This window comes from Bubalus bubalis, chromosome X, assembly GCF_019923935.1.
Source record: "Bubalus bubalis isolate 160015118507 breed Murrah chromosome X, NDDB_SH_1, whole genome shotgun sequence".
Taxonomy (NCBI): Eukaryota; Metazoa; Chordata; class Mammalia; order Artiodactyla; family Bovidae; genus Bubalus; species Bubalus bubalis.
Window position 1 is genome coordinate 15,035,496 of NC_059181.1, and position 26,473 is coordinate 15,061,968.

Genomic DNA, 26,473 nt, shown 5'->3' on the forward strand with positions numbered 1-26,473 from the left:
GGAGTGGATAAAGAAGATGTGGTACATATATACAATGGAATATTACTCGGCCATAGAAACAAATGAAATAATGCCAATTGCAGCAACATGGATGAAACTAGAGAGTGTCATACTGAGTGAAGTAAGTCAGACAAAGGCAAATATCGCTTACACATGGAATCTAAAAACAAAATGGTACAAATGAACTTATCTACAAAACAGAAATAGTCACGGATGTAGAAAACAAACTTATGGTTACCAAGGGAGAAAGGGGGAGAGATAAATTGGGAGATTGGGATTGATATATACACTCTACTATATATATAAAATAAATAACTAGTAAGGATCTACTATATAGCAGAGGGAAGTCTACCTAACACTCTGTAATGATGTATATGAGAATAGACTCTAAACAAGAGTGGATATATGTATGTGTGTAACTGATTCATTTTGCTATACAGCAGAAACTAACACAATATTGTAAATCAACTATACTCCAATAAAATTAAAAAAAAAGACATTTCCTAAGAAACATCGTATTTGAGATAAAACAATAAATTGATAAATGTGGGTTAAAGACAGCAAAGGTATAGTGAAGTGGGGGGTGAACTTGAAGTCAAGAGTCCAGAATTTAAATTTTAGTTCTATCACCAAACATTGAGGCCACCTTGCGCAACCCCTTAACTCTGTTTCTTCAGCCCTAAAATGGAAATAAAACTAAATTGTCTTCTCCCATCCCACTTGTAAAAAATTCTATATTATTAAGTGAAGTTGGCAGCTCAGCATTAAGGAGGACAATTATTACGTTAATAACAAGTAAAACAATTGCAAAATGCAATGTCTAAGTGGCATTGTTTTTAACCTGAGCTGAGGTTGCCCCTTTAAAGACATGGTCACTGTTCAAAGGGGGCTTGAGATGCCAGGGTGTAAGAATTCCAAAGAGTTGATGGTTGGTAGAATCAGATGGCAGATCATCAGGACTCTGATTATTTGGCTTCCTCCTTTTTTACTGACCTGTTATAATCATGTCCTCCCTTTCTGCTCTGATGAGCCTGGTTGTGGTCAAGGCCAAGTGGTGGGTGTGGAATCCAAGAAGGTGAAGTGACCCTTTGGGGTGTAGCTCTCAGAAAATTGTCTTAGAAAACATCAAAAATATGTTCACACTTTCCAAGATATCTTTAAATCTCAGGTGAAAGGAACCAACTCTGGTGTGAATATGGTACTGATTTACTTTAAAGACTTACCAGGTAGCATCAGAGTTGATCTAGAGGTCAGGGGGAGCTCACTAAATACATACTGAATGAATGAACTGGTTTCAAAGTGCTGCTGTTCATCACTTGCTGAATACAATTTTAATTTTGAAAGTGAAAATGTTAGTAGCTCAGAAGTATCCGCCTCTTTGCGACCCCATGGACTGTAGCCTCTGTCCATGGAATTCTCCAGGTAAGAATATTGGAGTGGGTTGCCATTCCCATCTCCTGGGGATCTTCCCAACCCTGGGATCAAACCCAGGTCTCCCACATTGCAGGCATATTCTTTACCATCTGAGCCAGCAATGAAGCCCTAGATTTTAACTTTAAGTTTATATAAAAGAGGCAAAACTCTTGTTTTTCTTTCTGGTTCCGTATCTTTATTATCATCAGCAAGCATTTGCTATCTACTTCCTTCAGACATTACTTTTGTTTTAAAGAGCCTGAAGTCAGGGGTTAAGTGAAAGTTTAAGGAAGCTATACACAGAGATGATTTCAATGATACTAAAACCACAAATAAATATACAACATAAACACATACGAAGGATATTTAAGTTAATGCAAAATCTCGATGTCTAAGATAATGCAGACTGGAATGCGGCCAGCAAAAATGTCATTTTCTGACTTAATGGAGAGATTAATAAATCAAAACCATGAATTATATATGAAGTCTCAGCCAGGGTCTCGGTTATTTTTAGCACAGGAGAGTAACACGATGCTGTAGGTATGGTCTGTGCCAACACCATAACGGGAGGAGCAAGTACCCAACAAAGCAGGACTGCGATGTTTCAATCAACAAAAGCAGAGACAAAAACTCAGCATCTTCCAGAAGAGAGAGCCAGCTTTTCTCCTGTGCAAAACCTAATGGTGAGCACGAAGGAAGGAATCACGAGTGGGGTGGGGGGGGGGGGCTTCACTAGCACATAACAGCTGATGCAAATACCTGACACTGTCTTCAGTGTCTCTGCCTGTCAAGTGATAAAGGTAATTTGCGATGGGATTTTAAGTTACCCTATGATAAACAAGGCCACTGTCTGAAATAAAAATAAACAGGGATAATTAGCACCAGACGAAGATACATTACGTACACAGACTTAAAAAGGAGTCTACAGACTTGAGTTCAAATCCCAGGTCTCTGTTGTCTTCAACAAGCAATTCAACCTATAGAAGCCTTAATTTACTTGTCTGTGAAATGAGAGCAGTTTGTCTGTATCATAAGGTTTGGGAAGGACTCAACTTAATGACCCATGTAAAGTGCTTAGCATGGTGTCCAGTATATAGAAAGTGCTCAATAGTTAATATTTCTCAGAGATACACCTGACAGTCACAAAGGTTAAGTGCATGTGTATAACTCCATATTAACTTTTATAATCATTAATAAATATAACTATTTATATATAAAACTTAAGGGATAGGGTTTAAAAGGTTTTAGTCGATGTTTCACAAAATGAAACAAGTCCAGGCCCCACAGATACTGAAGAGTTTGGGAGCACCTAGTGTGACAATCACATAAGGGAGTTTGCTCTTCAGTGAAGAGAGAAGACAACTCGGGAAAAGAGGAAACCTATAATATGTTATATCAACACCACTTCCCTGGCCTTTAGTGCCACAGGTACTAGATGCAGATAGCAGTCCCACCCACTAATGACCATATTTAAGCTTTAGTGTTAAGAAGGAAATCACAAATAAACCAACCTCTTGGAGACTTCCAAACAGGAGAGATTAAGAATATCTTTTTATTGGATGAATAAACATTTATTGAATATTCACCAAAACGTAAACTCTAGTTATTGTTGGGTGGTAGACTACACACGATTTTTAATTTTCAACATGTCTTTTGATTTGTAGATAATTTATAGATTTTCTAACATATTTATATTTACATATGCATTAAGAACCTGAAGATATTTAAGTAGTATCTTCTTATTTTATCTAAGGTAGGGAATAGGCAGGGGCCTGCAAACTCTAATCTGATGGTCCCCTGTTTTTGTAAATGAAGTTTTGCTATAACCCAGCCACACCCCTTTGTTCGTGTACTCTCCATGTCTGCTTTGGCATCACAATGGCAGAGGTGGGCAGGAGCAACAGAGACCTCAATGACCAAAAAGCCTAACATATTCACCATTTAGCCCTTTAGAGACAGTTTACTGAGCCCAGAGTGAGTCAGTGTGAAGGAAATTCTCAAGCATGGCTTGCCCATTCTGGAATATCTTCTACAAGTGGGCCCCTCCCAACCTATGATGGTTTGGACAAGTCATTAAACTCATAAGTTGCCTTATTTGTAGAAATAAATAAATAAACATAAACCTTTATTGAGTGTTTACTATGCACCAGGCACTCTTCTGAGTGCCTCACAGATTAACTCATTTAGTCCTTATGACTTCCCTGGTGGTTCAGTTGGTAAAGAATCTGCCTGCAATGCAGGAGACAGCGACTCTGTCACAGTCAGTTCAGCTTGACATGGGGATGGCCTCTGTCAGTCAGACTTCAAAAAGTTCACAGATCAGTTTCCACGTGACCATACAACAAAGTGAAATGCAGTCATTAAGAACAATATTCATGAACACTATGGTAAACCCACAGTATTCCCTCGCACACAGACTGGAAAATTACGGACTACAGTTTCTGAAGGGGCTTCCCAGGTGGTACCAGTGGTAAAGAACCCACCTGCCAATGCAAGAGATATAAGAGATCCAAGTTCGATCCCTGGGTCTGGAAGATTCCCCTGGAGAAAGAAATGGCAACCCACTCCAGTATTCTTGCCTAGGGAGTCCCATGGACAGAGGAGCCTGGTGGGCTACAGTCCATGGGGTTGCAAAGAGTCAGACACGACTGAAGCAACTTAGCATGCAGGCAGTTTCTGAAGTATTTATTTGGGCAGTGGAATAATAGGGTGACTTTTTCCCTTTCTCCCTTCCTTCTGTTCTTCCTTTCCTTTCTTTCTTTTGGAGATATATATTGTCCAAGGTTTTTATAATTAATATTTGTTACCTTTGAAATCAGAAAAAAAGTTACACTTGGAAAAGAAAACCTTGATGCACTAGAATTGATCAATATAAGCAACCCCCAGATAATAAAAGGTCAGAATCTTGTCTTAGTAGAAACATCTGAAGGGCTGTGCAATTTCTATCATGGAAAAAAATGAAGGCTTTGAAGGGTGAGATAAAACTTATCAACTACTCTGAAGAGCAACCATGTAGAGGAGAGACGAAACTTAATTCCAGGTAGTTTCAGAGAGGAGAAACTAGGACCGACAGACAGAAGAGGAAAGGAAAATTCAGTAGAGGAGGAAATGCTTTCCCATAATGACAGTGTGCTAAAAAGCTTGACAGCGCTCCCTCTCTGTGGAGGCACACCCTCAGATGACCATCTATAGAAACACATACCCAGATGCAGGCTGATTATCTACAGAAACACCCCAGATGCTGGATGACCATACATGAAAACGCTCGCAGATGCCAATCACAGTACATGGAATTCTACGTCCAGATGCCAATGAACAAAAAGGCACACACTGTGATGCTGAATGTCCTCCCTGCTCACAACCCTTCATAAATGACCATGAACTTGGCTTTCTATCTTTAAGATACTCTTCAGGGCTGGGAGACATGTCCTAAAATAAGTTATGAAGTCGGTAGCATGTCGTCCTAAAACAAATTATAAAGTCGGCAGCATGTCTTTAGGGACAGTGTTTCATGAATATGAAGAATGCTTTGGAATCAACAGCACGGTGACAATTAGCTGCAGAAGAGTTGCATGCTAATACTCAGCTGCTCCTCCTTTCAACCACCTGCTCTATGGCTTCACAGATGCAGGGGATACTCGTTACCCTCCCTTACAAAATGCTCTCAATTAAGAAAAAAAAGAGGGGACCTTCAAAGTGGAAGGAAGGACACACAAGATTAAAGAGGAGAAACAAGGAATGATCAAGTATGGAGAACAAGGAAGACAGCAACAAGTGAATACAAATATAAAACTGTTTAGAGAACAACCAAGAGCGAACACTGAAAATACAGTTACAAAATAAAGAAATAAATGAATTCACACTCTGGCCTTTGAGGTTTATTCACCTGCTTAAATCATGACCTACTTTTGTAGATGTTTCAAAAACTGTCCTGAAAGAAGTTTTACAGGGTTATTTAAATAGAAGGAAAAAGAAAAACCAAAACATCTGTGATATCTATATTTTTATCACCAATTCTCCTACTTAGCTCTATAACCTGCAGAAAGTTAATCTCTCTGAAACTCCACTTGTTCATATACAAAATGAGGATTATACCTATACAGGAATGACAGGACCAATTTCAGCTTCTGAGCTGCCTTTTCTCTAAGAAACTGGAGCATAAACTCTCTGTGTTTATGATTTCTTGTCACATGAAGGTAGTTTTCTGCCTCCTAGAAAGTACCATGTTATAGAGAGGAGAGGACTCAACAGATGAGGCAGGGGAGCTGGCTAGGCTAAGGTCACAGTACAGAATTTAAATAGGACACTGATTTCTGGTTCCCTCATCTAGGAGGCCTTCTCTGATACCCAGCATGAGTTGGGTGTCTCTCCTCTGTACCAAAAGAGTACCAAGCACATCTCTATTATACTACATATGCCCTTTCAGAATTGTCGATTTGCTCATCTGGTAGACTTTTTTTGTCAAGCTTTTGTCTGCAACTACTGCAAAGCTGAGCAGATTGTGGGCTCCCAGTAAACATTCAATAACAATAAAATGGCTTTGGTTTGTTTACCAGGAAAATGGGAGAACAGGTTGAGAGGGTTGTTAATGTCTCTCCTGGTCTTGAGATGTGGATAAATAAAGACCACTGTTCTAAGTCCCAAATCGAGTCTCAAAGAGGTGATTGTTTTTTTGGTTTGGGGGTAAAAGGAGACAGAGTCTCAAAGGAGAAAGACATTGATATAACTAGATCCTTCTCTTCCCATGAAATGGACATTCCTAACTCAGCATCCAGAAGGATCTATTTTTCAAAGAATTCAGCTCTTATCATTCCTGTGCTCATAACCCTCCAAATGATTCCCCATCTTGCCCAGAGTAAAAGCCACAATGGGACCAGATACCATTCATCAACAGATGAATGGATAAGGAAGATGTGATACATATACACAATGGAATACTACTCTGGCATAAAAAAAGAATGAGATCATGCCATTTGCAACAACATGGATGGACCTAGACGTGATCACACTAAGTCAAGTAAGTCAAAGACAAATATCATATGCTATCACTTACATGTGGAATCCAAAGAAAATGATATAAATTCATTAAACAGAAACAGACTCATAGACAAAGAAAACAAACTTATGGTTACCAAAGGGGGAAGGAAGGGGAGGGATAAATAAGGAGTTTGGGAGTCAGTTTATTTCAGTCACTCAGTCGTGTCCAACTCTTTGTGACCCTGTGGACTGCAGCACGCCAGGCTTCCCTGTCCATCACCAACTCCTGGAGCTTGCTCAAACTCATGTCCATTGAGTCAGTGATGCTATCCAATGATCTCATCCTCTGTCGTCTCCTTCTCCTCCTGCCTTCAATCTTTCTCAGCATCAGGGTCTTTTCCAATGAGTCAGTTCTTGGCCACTGATGCTAGAGCTCAGCTTTAGCATCAGTCCTTCCAATGAATATCGAGGGTTTACTGGTTGGATCTCCTTGCTGTCCAAGGGACTCTCCAGAGTCTTCTCCAACATCACAGTTCAAAAGCATATATTCTTTGGCACTCAGCTTTCTTTATGGTCCAACTCTCACATCCATACATGACTACTGGAAAAATCACAGCTTTGACTAGACAGACCTTTGTTGGCAAAGTGACGTCTGTGCTTTTTAATATGCTGTCTAGGTTTGTCATAGCTTTTCTTCCAAGGAGCAAGCGTTTTTTAATTTCATGGCTACAGTGACCATCTGTCATGATTTTGGAGCCCAAGAAAATAAAGTCTGTCACTGTTTCCATTGTTTCCCCATCTATTTGCCATGAAGTAATGGGACCAGATGCCATGATCTTAGTTTTTTGAATAATGAGTTTTAAGTCAGCCAATGCAAACTAGAATACATACAATGAATAAACAACAAGGTCCTACTGTATAACACAGAGAACTATATTCAGTATCCTGTAATGAACTATAATGGAAAAGAAAAAAAGAGCCACCACTCTTTCCATGACCTATAGATAGTATACTGGCTGGTCTTTTCCTCACTCACCTCTCTGACCTCTCTCCCTGGCTCACTCCATTCCAGCCTCCTTACTGCTCCTCCAATTTACCATGTACTATTCATCCTCAGGGTCTAAACCCATGTGGTTCCCTCCTCTGGAACTTTCCCCCTAGATATCCCAATGGCTTGCTCTCTCACCTCCTCCAGATTTGCCAAAAGTCAGCTTCACAAGAAGACTTATTCTGACCACCTCACTGGCAACCTATAGTCTCCCTTCCAGCACTCCCATCCTTTTTGCTGATTTATTTTTCTCCATAATTCTTGTTGCCTTTCTTATACTATACAAGTTACTTTTACTTCATCGGCTCTTTGAATCTGTGCTTTTGTCTGTCTTGATCACTGCTGTGTCCCAGCACCTAGAAGCCTACCAGGCATGCAGCATGGGACTCAATGAATGTCTGCTGGATGAATGGACACAACTAAGGCAGCACAATGAGATGGGAGTGAGGCTCATGAGCCTCAAGCTGCATTGCCTTTCCTGTTTGGCCTTTGGGCTGTTGCTCTAATCTCATGTTTATGGCCTCCTCCTGAGTTCATATTTGCTATGCTCTTCAGCTGTCTTTCTCTTTCAACCTGTGTCCACAGGTTACTCCCTTTCTGGTCAGTGGGAGCTCGATCCCAAGGCAAATTAAGCAGGAGATAAAGCAATGGAAAGGGAAAATGCCTGCATGTACTAATGGAAGGCAAAAAGCTATTATCAACAGAGAAGGCATGGGGTTGACCATTGACCTTATTTCCTGATGTGGAAAAAGGAGGCAAACATCAATTTTTCAATCCCAGACTTTCACAAAAGCTATTTTTGAGTTAATGATGGTTAGAAAAGAGATCTTACAAATAAAACCTGAAGACAAAAAATCTAGCACCGTTTTCTAGGCACAGCTGGTGCTCATGGGGCCTGTTGAAATCTTGAAATCCTATGTCCAAAGATGTAATTCATTATAAGAATGAGGCAATGAGGCAGAACGGAAAGAGCCAAGCTTTGCATATAAGCATTTGTATTTCTTAGTGAAGAAACAAAATTATAATCCCTACTTATGAATTTATTTTAGAATTAAACAGGATATTTTAAGAGCAGCATATTCTATGTATAATTATCCAATCCACAATGGGTGCTCAATAGATGTCAGCTGTCACCGCCACTGCCAACACCACCACCATCATCATCGCTGTTATTTGCAAGGGTTGATCTATCAATACCTAGGGGGCAGTAAGAGAGAAGGGTACTATCATGCTGAGAGAAACAGAGAGGAAGGGACACTCTGTAGGCTGAAAGATGAATTTAATTCAACTAGTTGAGAGTTTCTCAAGCTCAGCACAGTTGACATTCAGGACCACATAATTCTTTACCATAGGTGGTTACCCTATACATTTTGAACATTATCCATGGCCTATACAGATGAGACAAACAGAAATCCCCCAGCTGTGATAAACAAAAATGTCTGTTCAGTTCAGTCACTCAGTCGTGTCCGACTCTTCGCGACCTCATGAATCACAGCATGCCAGGCCTTCCTGTCCATCACCAACTCCCGGAGCTTACCCAAACTCATGTCCATCAAGTCAGTGATGCCATCCGGCCATCTCATCCTCTGTCATCCCCTTCTCCTCCTGCCCCCAATCCCTCCCAGAATCAGGGTCTTTTCCAATGAGTCAACTCTTCACATGAGGTGGCCAAAGTATTCTAGTTTCAGCTTTAGCATCAGTCCTTCCAATGAACACCCAGGATTCATCTCCTTTAGGATGGACTGGTTGGATCTCCTTGCAGTCCAAGGGACTCTCAACAGTCATCTCCAACACCACAGTTCAAAAGCATCAATTCTTCGGTGCTCAGCTTTCTTTATAGTCCAACTCTCACATCCATACATGACCACTTGAAAGACCATAGCCTTGACTAGACAGACCTTTGTTGGCAAAGTAATGTCTCTGCTTTTTAATATACTATCTAGGTTGGTCATAACTTTCCTTCCAAGGAGTAAGCATCTTTTAATTTCATGGCTACAGTCACCATCTGCAGTGATTTTGGAGCCCCCCAAAATAAAGTCTGACACTGTTTCCACTGTTTCCCCATCTATTTGCCATGAAGTGATGGGACCAGATGCCATGATCTTATTTTTCTGAATGTGGAGCTTTAAGCCAACTTTTTCACTCTCCTCTTTCACTTGCATCAAGAGGCTTTTTAGTTCCTCTTCACTTTCTGCCATAAGGGTGGGGTCATCTGCATATCTGAGGTTATTGATATTTCTCCCGGCAATCTTGATTCCAGCTTGTGCTTCTTCCAGCCCAGCGTTTCTCATTATGTACTCTGCATATAAGTTAAATAAGCAGGGTGACAATATACAGCTTTGATGTACTCCTTTTTCTATTTGGAACCATTGCCAAATATCCTCAGGAAGGAACAATCACTCCAAGTAGAGAACCACTGATGTCTGACCAGGAAACAGGAAATAGAAAGCAGTAAAAAGCAGATCTGACTTAAAACGTTTGTATGCTGCTGCTGCTGCTAAGTCGCTTCAGTCGTGTCCGACTCTGTGCGACCCCATAGACGGCAGCCCACTAGGCTCCCCCATCCCTGGAATTCTCCAGCCAAGAACACTGGAGTGGGTTGCCATTTCCCTCTCCAATGCATGAAAGTGAAAAGTGAAAGTGAAGTCGCTCAGTCGTGCCCGACTCTTAGCGACCCCATGGACTGCAACCCACCAGGCTCCTCCATCCATGGGATTTTCCAGGCAAGAGTACTGGAGTGGGGTGCCATTGCCTTCTCCAAAACGTTTGTATACATATCCTTATTTATCTTTGTGCTGTGTAGTTTACAGTGGAAGTTTGGCAAATCATGGTGTGTATGTGTGTGCTAAGTCACTTCAGTTGTGTCCAACTTTGTGTGATGCTATGGACTATAGCCCACCAGGCTCCTCTGTCCATGGGATTCCCCAGGCAAGGATGCTGGAGGGGTTGCCATGACCTCCTCCAGGGGATCTTCCTGATCCAAGGATCGAACTCACATCTCTTATGTCTCCTGCATTAGCAGGTGGGTTCTTTACCACTAGCGCCACCTGGGAAGCCCAGGCAAATCATGGTTCGCTGGTCAAATCCATCCCTTGCTTTTTTAAGTTATATTTTGTCAAAACACAGACATGTTCATCATTTCCATGTTATCTGCACCTGCTTTCACGCTACAAAGGCTGAGTTGAGTAGTTGTGGCAGAGAGTGTATGGCCCGCCAAGCCTAAAATATGTAGTATCTGGCCTTTTGAAGACAAAGCTGTGAGATCCTTGGTTTATAGCACAGATAGACTCTGGAGTCAGGCTGCTTGTTTTTAAATTCTAGTTCAGCTTATCACCAGTACATTTTGCAGCAAGGTCCTTGAACCTCCTGGTGCGTCACCTTCCTAATCTGTCAGTAGGGCTGATGATAATGGTGCCAAACTCCCAGGGTTGTTGTGGGGATTAAATGAATAAAGACATGGGATGTGCTCTGAACAGTTCTGTGAATGTTGTAGGCACTCAATACGTGTTTGCCATTATAATACTCTTCAAGGAGAAACAAAGAAAACATGGTGATCTTACCTTTTAAGGGACTGATTTATATATCAGTAAAGTCTGCTCAGAAAAGAATAAAATCTCTCATATTTCAATAAACTTATTAGTCTCCTTCCTTAAATAATCTCTCACTAATACTTAATGAGCTAATTTCAAAGAAAGGAGAGAATCAAAGGCCTTTGCAAAATGTGAGTTTAAAGTGTCTGATGTTACCATCTACCCCATATACAAGACAGCAAAAGAGACACTGATGTATAGAACAGTCTTTTGAACTCGGTGGGAGAGGGAGAGGATGGGATGATTTGGGAGAATGGCACTGAAACATGTATAATATCATATATGAAACGAGTCACCAGTCCAGGTTCCATGCACGATACTGGATGCTTGGGGCTGGTGCACTGGGACGACCCAGAGGGATGGTATGGGGAAGGAGGAGGGAGGAGGGTTCAGGATGGGGAACACATGTATACCTGTGGCAGATTCATTTTAATATATGGCAAAACCAATACAATATTGTAAAGTTAAAAAATAAAAGAAAAAAAAAAGAAAGTGTCTGATGGAAAACTGAGCAAGAGAAATACAGATCTGTAGTAAAACCCATTGAGTACTTTCTCGTCACTTCAGATGAAGGAAGGCTATGCTTTCTTTTGTTCATTGTCTTCTTCCTTGTCTTATTTTTAAACTTCTAAAAAGGAAGGCTTTCAAGTAATAACACACATTCAAGTGGGCCTGGATGTGTATACAGCCCCATCACAAATCCCTCACTGTGACTAGACTTGGAGCCTCGTTTTACAGGAGTAAATGAAATTCTAGCCTGCCTGCTAGCATGTGCTAGGGTTGTTTGAGATTCTCCAATTCCTGCTTATTCTCCAGGTATCAGCATCAGTTCAGTTCAGTTCAGTCACTCAATCGTGTCCGACTCTTTGCAATACCATGGACTGCAGCATGCCAGATTTCCCTGTCTACCACCAACTCCCAGAGCTTACTCAAACTCATGTCCATTAAGTCGGTGATGCCATCCAACCATCTCATCCTTTGTTGCCTGCTTCTCCTCCTGCCCTCAATCTTCCCAGCATTAGGGTCTTTTCCAGTGAAATGGATCTTCACATCAGGTGCCTGCATCAGTCCTTCCAATGAATATTCAGGACTGATTTCCTTTCGGATGGACTGGTTGGATCCCCATGCAGTGCAAGGGACTCTCAAGAGTCTTCTCCAACACCACAGTTCAAAAGCATCAATTCTTCAGTGCTCAGCTTTTTATAGTCCAACTTTCACATCCATACATGACTACTGGAAAAATCATAGCTTTGACTAAACAGACCTTTTTGTTGGCAAAGTAATCAGCCCATATATGACTACTGGAAAAATCACAGCTTTGACTAAACAGACCTTTTTGTTGGCAAAGTAATCAGCATAGGTACTTCCTTTCTTCTCATGACCCTTGGCATGTTCTCCAAACTACTTCAAATTCCAGAAGGGTTCAGAGGACTTCATGTCTCAACAAGGCTTTTCATCCCATACCCACTGCATCTGTTACTCAATGCCTGTTCATGTGGCTGCCTTGTTTCCCAATCAAATGTTAAATGACTTGTGGCAATGACCTTACCTTGTGTTTCTCATGTGTATCTCCTTTTGCACTATGCTTAGAGGAGGAGCCTGTAGTAGGCACTAAACTAATTAATTAAAAATTACATTGTTTACAGTACATATATTCAATAAAGAACTCACATAATTAAATTATGTATCCACACAACCCTATGAGGCAGTACCCTGGAGAAGGAAATGGCCACCCACTCCAGTATTCTTACCTGCAAAATCCCATGGACAGAGGAGCCTGGCAGGCTATTGTCCATGGGGTGGCAAAGAGTTGGACATGACTGAGCAACTAAGCACATGAGATAGAAAGTACTGTGAAACTAACTTAAAGGTAAGGAAATTGAGGATTACAAAGATTAAGCAACTTGTCCAAGTTCACATTTCTAATAAGTGGTGGAGGCAGGATTTAAACTCATACAGTCTCTTTCCAGAAATTGTATGTTTAGCCGCTACATTATGCTGCAATTAGAATAATTGTTCAATGCAAAAAAAAAAAGAAATAAGGATTAATGTAAATAGATATAGATATAATTCTATGAATCATTGAAGAAGCAAACAACATCATGGTTAAACGGATGAAAAATTTAAACAAATAGCTCACAGGAGTTTATCTAAATGGTCAACAAACATATGAGTAAATACTCAACTGCATGAGTTATCAGGGAAATGCACATTAAAACCTTATGTTGCTATCATGACTTACCCACTGGAATGTCCAAAACAAAAAAGATGGAGAGCAAGGAGTAGAGCAACTGAATTCTCACACATGCTGAATGGGACCACATATTGATATAACTATTTTGTAAAACTGTTTAGCAGTATCTATAAAATCTCAACAAAAGTACATCCCATGACTCAGCAATTCCACTCTTCAGTTTATTTTCCACAGAAATGCATACACAGATTAATTCAAAGGTAAATATTAGAATACTCATAGTAACACCATTCATAATAGACAAAAGCTGGAAACCACCTAAATGTTGATACATAGTAGAATGAATAAAGAAACACCTATATTCTTCTAATAGAATATGACTCAACAAAGAAAAGGAACAACATATAATATCTCATCAATACGGATGAATTTCACAATGTTGAGTGAAGGAAGCCAGTCGGAGAAGGTACCTAGCATCTAATCCAGTATAATACAGCACAGATCCTAGTGAAACAAACCTATGCTGTTAGAAGTTAAGAAAACAGTTATCCTTGGAGAAGGGAGTATGAGTGGGTCTTCTCAGAAAAGACCGCTAATATTCTATTTTTTACTCTGAGTGTTGGTGAATGTGTTCAATTTGTGAAAATTCATTGAGCTATGTGATTAAAATATATTCCCTCTTCAATACAGAGTGTTTTTCCATATCCAGTTAAAATTATTTTGGTTGATTTAAAAAGGAGTAAATTATCAATATTCTCCTTTATTTCCAGACACTGCTTTTTGTTTTGTACATGGTATTTAGATAACAAAAGTCACCATTCCCTGGAGAGAGCAACTCATAACCCATAAGAACCGTTTTTCTGCTTGCACTGTCACAAACCCTTTCATTCTCCAGATCAGTTCACCACCTCCAGTCTTTTGCTAAACACACTAGAACATGTCATTCTTTACACAGAGCTCAGCACTTGAGAATTGGAAAAAGCTTCACAAGCAAGAAAATTGATGCTTAAGAGTCAAGTTGTTGGTCTGATACCATGCAGCCGATTCACAGTTAAGGTGAGAGCTTGGACCCAGAACCCCTGACTCCAGCTGTACTCCTGTCCCCGCTGTTGGCTAGGAATTAGCAGACTCCATGGGGAAGGTCCAGAGTTTACACTCTTCTAGGGCAGCTGACCATCCCTGGAGTACAAAAAAAAAGATGGATGCCTGCAGCAAAGGCCCCAGGAGTTGGACATCCACACACTTCTCCATGAAAACTTGATAGGAATCCAATAGGAGACGATACATTTCTTAATTTTCTTTGCAGCCAATTGTTTCTCTCAGACTATATGTACATGCTAATTTCTGTAGCTGAACAGAAGAATCATAACCTAGTACTTGGTGAGTAATTACATGGTACATTGTGCTATAGGACTGTTAACGTGCTTTGGGGGAAAGAAAGAGAAAAATTTTACAAGCGGCAGTTTTTTGCCTTGTCATTTTGAAGGCCAAAAAAATCTATATTTTGTATTCAAGGAAAACATGTTTAAATTAACGATGTGGGTATTTTTTGTTTCTCCTTGAACAAGGCTTTTGTATCTCTTCCCTGCTTAGTGCATACTGATGCCAGAAGGAGGTGAAGCTACAAAAGAGGCCAAAGTATTACATAACCCAGCCTGGGTAAACAAATCCGTCTACCTGGGAGGCCTCCTGAATCTCGATGCTGACCCTGGGTGATAACAACAATGAGCAAGGAATTCTAAGAGGAGAGCGCTGAGTGCATAAACTTGTACATTAATTACAAGCTGCAGAGCAGCAGAGAACTGAGTTCAGTTATAAAAGAGGGGAAGTTGGCCTGGAAAGCATGTTGTGCCATATTCTGAACTTCTTTTCTCTCTCTGATTTTGCCCTAGCCTCTTAGCCCATTACCCCCTCACCCTGACCTCCCATCCATAGGCCCTCGGTGCTTTTGGTGGATATACCCTAAGGTGACCCTCAAAGACTCACACCTGTGCATAACCCCTTCCTGGGTACAAGTAGGATTTATGATTTGCTTTTAACCAACAGAATGTGGCAAAGACGGTGAGATGTCACTCCTTTCAGTTATGTTACTAGGCAAAGGTGATGGGATATTCAGTAGGAGTCCATCTTAGCAGGTTGGACTGAGAGACTTTCCCTTGTTGGCCTTGAAAAAGTAAGCACCATGTTGTGAGATGGCCTCATGGCAAGGAATGCAAGCAGCCTCTGAGAGTGAGCTGGCATCAGTAAGAAATTTGGCAACCTCAGTTCCACAGTACCAAGAAACAATTCTGTCAACAACATGAATTTGGAAGAGGACTTCAGCAAGGTAAGGCAGCCCAGCTGATATACAATGGCAGCCTCGTGAGACAATGAGCAGAGGACCCAGCTTATCTACATCTAGAGTCCAGATCCACAGAAACTGTGAGATAATACAGGTGTATTGCTTTAAGCCACTAAGTTTGTGGTAATTTGTTATGCAGTAATAGAAAAAAAATACACACTAACTGGAGTAAAGCTGAAAAATTCATGAATATGTTGAGATTAAATTACATGCTCCTGAACAACCAAAGGTCAAAGAAGAAATCCAAAGAAAATTCAAGAAATATCTTAAAACAAATGAAAATGGAAGTATACCATATTAAAACCTATGGGATAGGGAAATGTTGCATGACATCTCTTATATGTAGAATCTAAAAAGAAATGATACAAAAAAACTTACAAAACAGATACTCATAGTTTAGAGAAGGCATTTATGATTGTAGAGGGGTGGGAGGATGGATGGAGGGAGGGATGGTTAGGGACTTTGGGAAGGTCATGTACTCACTGCTATATTTCAAATGGATAAGCAACAAAGACATACTGTATAGGACATGGGACTCTGCTCAATGTCATGCAGCAGCTTGGGTGGGATGAGAGTTTGTGGGAGAATGGATACACGTATATGCATGGCTGAGTATGTTTGCTGTCCACCTGAAACTATTGCAACATTGTTAATCAGCTATACCCCAATACAAAACTAAAAGTTAGAAAATGAAAAATAAAGCCTATGGGGTGCTGCAAAATCAGTTCTAAGATGCAATTTTATAATTATAAATGCCTACATTAAGAAAAAATTCTCAAATAAACAACCTACCTTTATACCTCAAGGAACTAGAAAAATAAGAACAAACTTGGTCCAAAGATAACAAAAGGAATAAAATAACAAAGATCAGAACAGAAATAAATGAAATAGAGGCCAGAAAAAACATTAGAAAGATCAGAAAAAATAAGAACTTTTTAAAAAAAAGACAAACAAAATTGAAAAACCTTTAGGTAGCCTAACTTAGAAGAAAAGAGATGATTCAAGATCAGAAATGAAAAAGGAGACATTACAACTGATACTACAGAAATACAAAGGATCACAAGAGACTACTAATAACCAATTATATGTCAATAAACTGGATAATCTAGAAGAAATGGATAAATTCCTAGAAACATATAGCCTACCAAGACTGAATCATGAAGAAAGAAAATTTGAACAGATCAGCACTGAATAAGGAAATTCGATCAGTAATATTAAAAAACCTCCCAAAACAGAAAAGTCCAAGACCAGATGATTTCACTGGTGAATTCAACCAAACATTTAAAGAAGAATTAAAGCCAATCCTTTTCAAACTCTTCCAGAAAACTGAAGAGGAGGGAACATTCCCAAACTTATTAATAAGGCTAACACTTACCCTGATAGCAAAGTCAGATAAAGACATCACACACACAAAATATATACATAGATAGATAGATAGATAGATAGATAGATATAGATATCCCTGATGAATATAAATACAAAAATTCTCAACAAAATATTCTCAAATTGAACCCAACAGGATGTTAAAATGATCACATACCATGATCAAGTGGGATTTATCCCTGGGATGCAAGGATGATTCAACACATTCAAATCAATAAATATGATATACCACATTAATAGAATGAAAGATAAAAATCATATATCTTAGTAGAAGCAGAAAAAGAATTTGATAAAGTTCAACATCTTTCATTATAAAAAATCTCAACATATTGGATATAGAAGACACATGTGCTCAGTCACTTCAGTCATGCCTGACTCTTTGCAACCCCATGGACTGTACCCTGCCAGGCTTCTCTGTCCATGAGATTTTCCTGACAAGAATACTGGAATCGATTGCCATACCCTCCTCCAGGGGATCTTCCTGACTCGGGGATCAAACCTGCATCTCCCATATCTCCTGCACTGCAGGCAGATTCTTTACCACTGAGCCACTGGGCAAGCCCTTAAAAGACAGATACATCAACATAATAAAGGCCATATATGACAAACCCACAACTAATATCATAGTGAATGGTGAAATGTGGAAAGCTTTCTAAGGTCAGAAACAAGGCAAGGGTGCCCACTCTCATCACTCCTACTCAGTACAGTACTGGAAGTCCTAGTCAGAATAATCAGGTAAAAAAAAGAAATAAAGGCATCCAAACAGTAAGAGAAGGAATAAAATTATCTTTGTTTGCAGGTAGTATGATCTTATGTATAGAAAACCCTAAAGATATCACCAAAAAACTGTTAGAACTAATCAATGAATTCAGCAAAGTTGTGGAATACAGAAACCAACATACAGAAAACAGCTGCATTTCTATACACTAACAACAAAGCACGTGAAAAAGAAATAAAACAATCCCATTCACAACAGCATCTAAAACAATCAAATACTTAGGAATAAATTTAACCAAGGAGATAAAAGATCTGCACACTAAAAATTCTGATGAGAGAAACTGAAGAAGACACAAATGGAAACGCATCCCAAGCTCATGGATCAGAATAATTAATATTGTTAAAATGCCTTTACTACCCAAAGGCATCTATAGATTCAATGCAACCTCTATAAAAGTTCCACTAACATTTTTCACAGAAATAGAAAACAATCCAAAAATGTTTATGGATCCATAAAAGACCCCCAAATAGCTAAAGCAATCTTGAGAAAGAAGAACAAAGCTGGGGGCATCACATTTCCTGATTTCAAACCATACTACAAAGCTATAGTAATCCAGTGTGATATTGACATAAAAATAGACACATAGACCAATGAAACAGAATTAAGAGCCCATAAGTAAACCCTTGCATACATGATTAACCAATATTTGATAAGGAGGCCAAAAATACTAGATGAGGAAAGAAGTGTCTCTTCAGTAAATGGTGCTGTGAAACTGGGGAAACTGGGTAATCATATGTAGAAGAATGAAGTTGGACTGCTATCTTATAGCACTCACAAAAATTAACTTGGAATGCATTAGAGACCTGAAACTATAAAATTCCTAGGAAAAAAGCATAGGAGAAAAGCTCCTTGACGTTTATCTTTGGCAGCAATTTCCTAGATATGGCACCAAAAGCACAAGCAACAAAAGCAAAAATAAATAAGTGGGACTATATCAGTAAATAAGCAGGACTAAAAAGTTCTATACAGCAAAGAGGCTCTCAACAAAATCAAATGGCAATCTATGGAATGGGAGAACAATTTGTAAATCACATACCTGATAAGAGGTTAATGACCAAAATATAAAAACAACTCATACAACTCAACAAGCAAAAAACAAATAGACCGTTTTAAAACTGGGCAAAGGACCTGAATAGACATTTGTCCAAAAAAGACATATAAGTGGTCAACAGGTACATGAAAAAGTGCTTGACATAACAAATTGTAAGGGAAATAAATGCATATCAAAACCACAATGAGATATGACCTCACATCTGCTAGAATGACTATCTTTGAAAAGACAAGTGATAACAAGTATTGGTGACGATGTGGAGAAGAGGGAATACTATGCACTGTTGGTGGGAATGTAAATTGGTGCAGCCACTGTGGAGAACAGTATGGAGGTTTCTCAAAAAATTAAAAAAGAACTATCATATGTTTCAGCAATCCCACTTCTTGGACAAGTATCCATAGAGAATGGAAACGAAATCTCAAAGAGATATTGGCACACCCATATTCAGTGAAGGATTATTCACAATAGCCAATATACGGAAACAACTTAAGTGTCCATCCACAACAGATGAATCAATAAAGAAGATGTGGAGATACATATGTATACACACATACAAGTAGGCATTTTTTGTTGCTTAGTTGCTAAGTCGTGTCTCTTTCATGACCCTATGGACTATAGCCTGCCAGCCTCCTCTGTCCATGGGATTTCCCAGGCAAGAATATTGGAGTGGGTTGACATGTCTTCCTCCAGGGGATCTTCTTGACCCAGGGATTGAATCCATGTCTCCTGCACCTGCAGGCGGATTCTTTATAAAGATATTCTTTATCTTCCTTGAGCCACCAAGGAAGTCTACAAATAGGCATACACGTAGATACTGTGGTTCTGGCTCCAAACCACTGCAATAAAGCAAATATCACAATAAAGTGAGTCACATGAATGTTTTTGTTTCCCCCTAGTCTGTTAAGTGTGCAATAGCATTATGCATTTTAAAATGTACATACCTTAATTAAAATACTTTATTGCTAACAGCCAAAACATGAAAACAACCTAAATGTCCATTAATAGATGGATAAAGAAGATGTAGTACATATATATACAACAGAATGCTACTTGGCAATAGAAAAGAATGAAATAATGCCATTTGCAGCACCATGGATGGGCCTAGAGATTATCATACTAAGTGAAGTAAATCAAAGACAAATACTATATGATATCACTTATATGTGGAATCTAAAGTATGACACGAAACAGAAATGGATTCAAAGACATAGAGAACAGACTTGTGGTTGCCAAGAGGCAGGTGGGTCAGAGAGGGATAGATTGGGAGTTTGGGATTAGCAGATACAAACTATTACATATAGAATGGATAGGGAATTCCCTGGTGGTCCAGTGGTTAGGACTTGGCACTGCCACTGCCATGGCCCAGGTTCAATCTCTCGTCAGGGAACTAAGATCCTACAAGTCATGTGGCGTGGCAAAAAAAAAAAAAAAGATAAATCAACAAAGTCCTACTATATAGCACAGGTCTATAGTCAATATCCTATAATAAACCATAATGAAAAAATATGAAAAATAATGCATATATATGTGTAACTAAATCACTTTGCTATACACCAGAAACTGATACAACATTGTAAATCAATTATACTTCAATTAAAAATAAATTTAAAAAGAAAGAAATTATTGCTAAAAAATGGCAAAACAATTATAATAGTTAACATCAAAGAACATTATGCTAAGTGAAGTAAGTCAGAGAAAGACAAATACTGCATGATATCACTTATATGTGGAACCTAAAAGAGTTGAAGTCAGAGAAACAGAGAGTAGAGTGGTAGTTACCAGGGGCTCGGCGGGCAGGGAGGCGTGGGGTAGGGGCAGTGGTGGGAGAAATGTTGAGATATTGGTCAAGGGGTGTAGACTTTTCGCTATAAGATCAACAAGTTCTGGGATCTATTGCGCAGAATAGGGATTATAACTAATAACACTATATTATATACTCACAAGTTGCTAAGAGAGTTGATATTAAATTTTCTCAAAAAAGAAAAAGAAATGGTGATTATGTGATGGGATGAGGTTTGAGCTAATGTTATACTGGCAATCATTCTACAATATATTAACATATCAACATATTGTACATGTTTAACTTATACAATGTTATATGTCAATTACATGTCAATAAATCTGGAGGAAAAAAGAAAACAAATACAGCACCCTCAGGATTTGCCTGAATTTTCAGGGCCCCTCAAGTCACTTCCCACTCAGACCTCCCTATCTTTGTCCCATCTTTGAAAGAGGTTCTTCCTCAAACATCCAAACTATCTTATTTCTCCAGAGCCTTAAAAGAAATTAATCATTAATCTCTAATAGGTTATTAAGTAGACATTAATCAACCCTGTTATCTGTTCACTCAAAAACTCAGAATTTTTCCAGATGTATTCTCTGACTTATCAACTGCTATAGAACAAAACAAAACAGCAAAAAAAAAAAAAAACCAGTTCTGTGGTCAAATACCTTTGGGAAATGCTGAGCAAAGCAAAGTTAAGCAAATGCCTTCATTTACAAGAAGATAAGCATATGGCATTTCTGTAACTTATTTCACTACAGAGCCATTCCCTCGTTCACTTTTTGGTGTGTATGAGTGGAATTTCACAGGATACCAACCCAGAATGCACACACACACACACACACAAAATGATGAGAATATACTCAAATAGAAAATCTATAAATGATAATAGTTATAGCAGAAGTTATTCTACAATAATGGGTTTTTAAGGGTGTTTTCTTTTCTCTCTAATTTTTATTGCTTGCAAATAGTTTTTAAAAGGTAAAAAATTAGGAATAATAGCTAACATTAATCATCTCAACCTAGAAATTCTTTTTACAAAATTAAGGGGTGATTATTCATAAAACAGATCAATTAATTTTTTTTCAGTATTCAAAAGATGCCCACTGGAGAATACCTTGGTTCTCCAGTGGTTGGAATTCCACGTTTTTACTGCCAAGGGCCAGAGTTCGACCTCTGGTCAGGGAACTACAAGATCCCACAAGCCACGCAGTGCAGCCAAAACAAGCAAAAAGCAAAAGATGCTCACTGGTTTTTATAAAAGATGAATCTCCTCATATATTTAAACTATGCTTCAACTCTTATAAATTGAAATACACATGTTTAGGGCAATAATTGCCATATGGTAGACCCACAAGAAGGTTTCGTTTAATTGAGCTCTTTTAAGCTACATTTACTGGGTAAAATTTACCATCCGGTGGTATATCTATTATGGGACATTAGTAAACACCATTAACAGAGTTAATTATTTAATTGAAATTACTATCTCATGATTTCTTTTCCCCTGCACCAAGTATTAAAATAAAAGGGGTGGAGACCATAAGCATTTTATCCACTGTTTTTAATTTTCTATTCTTCCATTATTTGTGATCCCCTGATGATAAGTTATGACCAACCTAGACAACATATTCAAAAGCAGAGACATTACTTTGCCAACAAAGGTCCATCTAGTCAAGGCTATGGTTTTTCCAGTGGTCATGTATGGATGTAAGAGTTGGACTATAAAGAAAGCTGAGCGCAGAAGAATTGATGCTTTTGAACTGTGGTGTTGGAGAAGACTCTTGAGAGTCCCTTGGACTGTAAGGAGATCCAACCAGTCCATTCTAAAGGAGATCAGTCCTGAGTGTTCATTGAAGGACTGATGTTGAAGCTGAAACTCCAATACTTTGGCCACCTCATGCGAAGAGCTGACTCATTTGAAAAGACCCTGATGCTGGGAAAGATTGAAGGCAGGAGGAGAAGGGGACAACAGAGGATGAGATGGTTGGATGGTATTACCAACTCAGTGGACATGGGTTTGGGTAGACAACGGGAGTCGGTGATGCACAGGGAAGCCTGGCGTGCTGTGGTTCATGGGGTCTCACAAAGTCGGACACGACTGAGCGACTGAACTGAACTGAACTGATGACATCCCAACAGCAACACTTTTCCCCAACTTTCTTCTGGCTCTACTTAAATTCAAGGTATGTTACAGAGGAACCTGGCAGGCTATAGTCCATGGGATCGCAAAGAGCCGGACACGACTGAGCAACTAACACTACTATTTGAGCTTGTCTTAAGGCTCTTATGTTGCCAATCTGCATATTCTCCTATCTGAATCTGTGTGCCAGAGTCCTCCACACACACAAGTGTGCTGTGCTGTGCTCAGTCACGTCTGACTCTTGGTGAGCCCATGGACTGTAGCTTGCCAGGCTCCACTATCCATGGGATTCTCCAGGGAAGAATACTGGTGTGGGTTGCCATGCCTTCCTCCAGGGGATCTTCCCCACCCAGGGATTGAACCTGTGGCTCCTGCATCTCCTGAACTGCAGGTGGATTCTTTACTGCTGAGCCACTGGGGACATTCCTACACACAAGAGTATCTCATGCTAAAGCCACTGGTCTTTCCAAAGCTTCCACCCAATGTGGCTTCTCTCTTCTGCAAGTTTCCTATGCCAGAAGAAGATTCATTTAAGTATTCATTATACCATTCTGCTTTCATTCACATTGAGGCAAGAAAATTTAAAGCCCATTGCTTATTTGTTTTTCTGATATGTCAGAAATTGTTCATTATTTTATATAGTGAACCACCAAAATATCTAACTCTCTTTTGATGATCAAAAATAAGACTCAATATTAACATCAGAAACTCCCCATCACTCCTTCAGAGTACAGTAATTATGTGACAATTTCACATATTTCCTGTGAAATATAAGCTTTTTGCAAAAGGAAGGGTGATTTAGAATGCACACACACAAAACTACATATAAATCAATTAGCTTTTCTCAAAGAAACAACAAACAATAAATAAGGAATTAACTGCATTTCATATTATCATTCCATGTGGTTAAAATCTCACTCTGCTTTAACAATTAATTAATCTCCTCTAGAAAATGACTTGTGTTTGATTCCTGGAAGAAACAAATAAAAAACATCATGAATTGGGCTACATCAGGTAATTTTACAAGTATAACTCACCCACTGTCTGAATAACGTCACACTGAGAGGGAAGAATATTTATGGCGACTCCTTCCTCGCATCATAAATTTCACAGGAACGAGGAAATTTGTCTCATACACAGTGAAGAATACTGATGAAATTTTCGAAGGTAGGCTCTGTCAATGCTAGTGACATTAGGGGATTTCAAATGTAATAAAAAATGAAAAGCACACGTCCACAGTCGTATTTTTCTCCCTCCCCATTAGAATCTAAAATTATACTGAAAGCATTAAGTAAAAGAAACTGATATTCTAAAAGCAGCAATCCAAGTGACATCAGGCATGGGAAAGGTTTGGGGCAGCTCTGCTGTTCCTTCTCAGCCTGTTACTAAACGTGTGTGCCTTCTTCCTCTCTGTTAAGTACTTAGAAGTAGCTAAGACAACAGTCAAATTCACAGCTGTGAAAGAAGCCCTGAAAACCAGAAATCACCAGTAATGACAAGTTCACCACTCAGAGAAACCACAAAGACTGCCTGCCTAAGACCACTCTGCTTGTATTACGCTCTAAGTCTTCCGACTTAGAAAGGGAAAATCTGCTTCTGGGAAAATCTTTAAAAAAGAAAGATATCATTATCCTAGAGGGAAGGAAACTGTTGTCAGCATTAACCGTAACCGAGTGACGACACACAGGTTGTATCCACAAGCAAGATAAAAATAAATGCAACAAAGGAAAGCTTATTCTCATCCTCTGTGCTCTCAGTGTGTGGGGGAACCGAGCAGCAGGCCCTGGTCCACCTTTTGATCATGTGCAAGTCCACTCTGTCTAAGGGGATTTAGCTCATGAAAAGAACCAGTGTGAGAAAACCAGGAAAGATTTGCCATGATAAAGTCTCCTGTGGGTAACTTTAAATAAGCAGCCATTTAAATGGGAGGCAAGGAAAGCAAATAGGTAAATAATTCACACGAGTTGAGTCTGACACATTTTCAGAAGGTAATAAAATGCAATATATATGCCTATATAAAGAAATAATTCAGCTCTGCATTGTTTTAGCTGGGTTGCTCAAGAAATCTATGTTGATACTGCCTTGACCTTGTACAATTACCTAGAAAAGCAGCTGTAATCACTACTGAAAGGGAAGTGCTCATAAATTCCGTTTGAATTATAATTCCCAAATAATCGCACCATAAATAATTTTTAGAATTCTATAATCTTCCTCTTATTTCATTCTTCTCTCAGCAATAACTGTCTTCTATTCCTTCTTCAGGGTCTGATATTTTCTGATGTTTTCAGCATAGACTGTGTTTTTATTTTTGGCTTCCAAGTTTTTGAAGTGCTACTGAGAGCTTTCTGCCCAACTGACGTCTTCTCACAGATATCCACGAGTTAGCTTCTCTTCTCTTTTTCTTACAATCTGCCAGAAGGAAAAAAATCTTCTCTGGCTGAGGAATGTAAGCCAGAAACAAGAGCACTCCCTGGTGGACATCTACAGTGATACTGCCTGAAAAGACATGGAGCACTTTTCCTCCAGTCTCTGTCAAGAAGGGATGCTTAAGAGGAGGACCATACATGTTACTGACCAAATCGGAATTCTTTTGAGAGTAAGTGGAGGTTGTGGAGATAAGGACACCGAAAAACAGACGTAAACCAGGAATGTTTGGGGCAAACATTCTATGGCCATTCTAGATATTAAAGTTAGAAATAGTGAATTTGTTCCTTGGGTAGCTGAAGTGAAACAAGAAATAGAATTTGCTAACTTGTGGAGGGGAGGGAAAAGAGGGGCATAGTTGGTAAATAATATGACTGTCCTCTCCTCATTGGGGAGGAAGTCTTCATTCTAGCTGCACCCAAAGAATAAAACACATTACTGATTGAAAGGATATGGTGCCTGATCTCCCAGAGTTTTACAAAGTCATCAGTTCAGTAACAGTTTAAGATATAAAAACTTAATTTCTGCATCAATGTGTTAGTGATCCAAAAGGCACATTAAGGTACAATATATCTTCGATTTTACTCTGTATTTAACTCTGGAATGTAAAGAGATATTCATGTTTCTAGCCAGTTTATATTGTAGTCATGGTTATTAAGAGGCTTTCTCTATTTTAAGAAGCTGGTTGTGGAATATATTTCAGTTAACACTGCCAGTAGCAGAATGACATGAAGAGGTGGGTTCAAGACCACAGATTCTTACAAAACAAGTGAAATCATCAGGTTATATCTGTGTAATTGGCAGGACTTAATACTATCTCAGCCTGAATGAAAAATATTATATAATAAAACAAAATAAATGGAAATAATCTTTCATGAGTGCCAATAATTTAGATTTATGGGGTCATCTATACAAATCACAATTTCTAATGGATTGCCAAACATGTGTCTGAAGACTTTCATTTCCAGTTGTGTACATTTTATTATCATCTGAAGGGCTAGAAAATTGGAGTCTTAAATTAAAGTGTGAAAATGGGGACATAAACCAATGTTTGTAAAATGGATAGTGTGCAGAGATTCAATAGGCAAACTGTATCTTTCACAAGAGGTTTCATTACAGTTTAATTATATAAGTGGTGAAATTTCATTCTTTCTTCAGTTCACAGAAATATCCTGAGACTGTAAATGGTAAACACAGATATTTCAACTGCCAGGCGCATTGTTGAGGGGGAAGCATTCAATGGATACAGCAGCACTTTTCACATCAAAGTACCATTTCTAGGATTACAATACCCATATTTTACAGAGGTGTGAAAACTCAGCTTATGTTACAGATGAAGTGACCTGGGTAT

General features: G+C 39.1%; 1 protein-coding gene and 1 non-coding gene across 2 annotated transcripts in view; one reads left to right on the top strand and one right to left on the bottom strand.

Annotated features, from left to right (window-relative positions):
- Positions 1-26,473, bottom strand: part of FRMPD4 (FERM and PDZ domain containing 4) — an 847,051-nt gene that overhangs the window by 568,516 nt on the left and 252,062 nt on the right. The gene's annotated exons all lie outside the window — the stretch shown is intronic.
- Positions 20,091-20,162, top strand: TRNAG-GCC. Its single transcript has one exon. It is a non-coding gene; the product is annotated as a tRNA-Gly (tRNA).